Below are 2,500 nucleotides of genomic sequence, written 5' to 3' on the forward strand. Positions count from 1 at the left end.
GGGAAAGGTGTTAGGAAGGAGAGGGAGCGTGTAGATTTCCTGAGTAACAAATACAGCAAATACAATAACGCGTGAAAAAAAAAAGGGAAAACGGGCGATACCGTTGTTTGGAACGGCGGGTTTTCGGAGGTAATTTGCGCTTTTCTCATGCCGTTTTGTGGAAACGATTTTTTCTTTTTTCAACTCTTCTTCTGTCATAAAAAAAATAAAAAAATAGAAATAGAAATAGAAAACCAAAAAATAAGGGATGGAAGGAATAATTTTCTTTATGTCTGCCTGTCTTTCAATTGACGTCTGTATGTTAGTCCATATATTTTCGAACCTATCTATCTTCTGAATCCCAGCTGATTAATCCAACAACCCACATGCATCCATCTCTCTACAACACTCTTCTGTCAATCCTGTCTACCCGGAGTTCACAGACTGTCACAAGAAGCGACTGCAAGGGGAGCCCGAGGCCGCCCCTTTCCCGCCTCGGACCACTTTTTTTTCTTTGGGACCCCATAAAAGGAACCCGCGAACGCGTATTTTAGAGCCCCCGGCCCTCTGCACGGAGGCGCCTCCAACTCCAGCGGTTTCTGTTCTTTTTCTTCTCTTTTTTATTTTCTTTCGTCTTTTCCCTTTTCGGTGCAAAAAATTTTGGGGTTGGGAAAATAGCGAAGATGTGTTTGAAAGTATTGGAAAACATGAATTTTTTTACTACGGGGGAGGGAGAGCGAGATAGAGAGATAAAAGGAAATGGAAGGACAGGGGGGGATGGATAGATAGACAGGTAGATAGATAAGTAGATAGACAGATAGATTTATAGATAGATAGATAGATAGATAGATAGATAGATAGATAGATAGATAGATAGAGAGAGAGAGAGAGAGAGAGGAGAGAGAGAAAAGAAAAGGTTGATAGACAAACAAATGAGAGGAAATTTGGCAATTACTTTAAAGGGGCGGACTGCTTGGTTTCTCTGTTTAACCCCAACGAAACCGGAATTTTCAGAAAAAAAATTCTAAGTCAAAAAGTCATTTATTTTTAGATGCTATTACTTTACTGAATTCTTTAAAAGAGGTGGGAAAATTTTTTCTTTTCTGAAATCTCTTTAAACGGGATAATATAATATATATATTAATAATAATTTTATAAATAATAATATATATAAATAATATATATAAAAAATAATATAAATATATATGGTATAGATATATATATAATATAGAATAATATATTTAATATATAAAAGGGAAATTAATATATAAATTTAAAAATAAAAGTATAAGGTTTTATTAAATAATAATAGATAATATAAATAATATATATATAAAATAATTAATATATAACTTACATAAACACACACCACACACACACACCACACACACCACACCACACACCACACACAAAACACAACATAAATAATATAATATAATATATTTATAAAAAAAATATATTAAAAATTTAAATAAATAATATTATTATATCATTAATATAATATATATATATAAAAATATATTAATATAAAATATATTAATATATATATATATATATATAATATCTAATATTAGTATTAATATATTATAAAAAATTTTTATAAATTATATTTATATAAATTTTAATAATTTTAAAATATTAAAAATTATTTTTTATAATTTTATATTAAAAATTATATAAAATATATATTTTAAAATTTTATATTTAAAATTATGGTTATAAAAAAAAAAAGAAAGAAAGAAAGAAAAAGATGGAGTAAAGATATCAATTTCAAAAGGGAGAATCAAAATGAGAATCATTAAAGTGCCAGTCTTTCTATCCAGTTGCCTGCGATGGGGCAAGTTGCGATCCCTCACTTGATGTCGAACAACTTTCGCACTCAGTTATTTCACGGTGTATTGCACTAAAATGCACGTTAATCAGGCACATCTCCATGCATTCATGCAAAATTCTGAATTCCTCCAAAGTATAGGTGTAATAGCTTTTAATGAGGTATACATATTTCATCTGATTTCAGCATTATCACCACTATTCCTTATTCGTTTTATCATCATGAGGGGTATCATCGTAATCATAATTATCACTACTACCGTTATTGATACAATAATGATTACTGTTATTGTAATAAGTGTTTTATCATTATTACTATTTCTGTTTCTGTTTCCGTTGTTGTTCCTCGGCTTCATTATCGTCTTCAAGAGAATCGTCTTAAGTCTCAGCCGCAAGTGCCAGGTTCCACAGAGTCCACTCGCAGATGTTTCTCGACGCCCCGAGTGCTCCTTGCCCGAGCGTCTCATCATCAGGGGCCGGGACAAACTCCCCTTCGGGCTCCCTTTGGCTACCCTCGGTGTCTCTTCGGAGCCATTTAGCCACAAGTTAAGGGCGAGTAACCTAGTTAAGAGGGGCCCTAGCGAGACACCGGGGGGCGCCGCGTGCTGCTCGAGAGGCGCGTTCTCACCTCGCTGCCGTCGTCTGTTCCAGGGCGGCTGATCAGCAGATGTCGTCAACGTCGAAGCGGAGG

At 33.8% G+C, this 2,500-nt stretch overlaps 1 protein-coding gene across 1 annotated transcript in view; it reads left to right on the plus strand.

Annotated features, from left to right (window-relative positions):
• The window catches only part of LOC119584468 (nephrin-like), a gene marked incomplete in the record, with an annotated part of 143,279 nt that overhangs the window by 72,947 nt on the left and 67,832 nt on the right, over positions 1–2,500 (plus strand). The window contains 1 exon segment of the mRNA XM_037933108.1: positions 2,461–2,500. This exon segment is cut by the window's right edge and continues 84 nt beyond it.

This window comes from Penaeus monodon, chromosome 2 (assembly GCF_015228065.2).
Source record: "Penaeus monodon isolate SGIC_2016 chromosome 2, NSTDA_Pmon_1, whole genome shotgun sequence".
NCBI lineage: Eukaryota > Metazoa > Arthropoda > Malacostraca > Decapoda > Penaeidae > Penaeus > Penaeus monodon.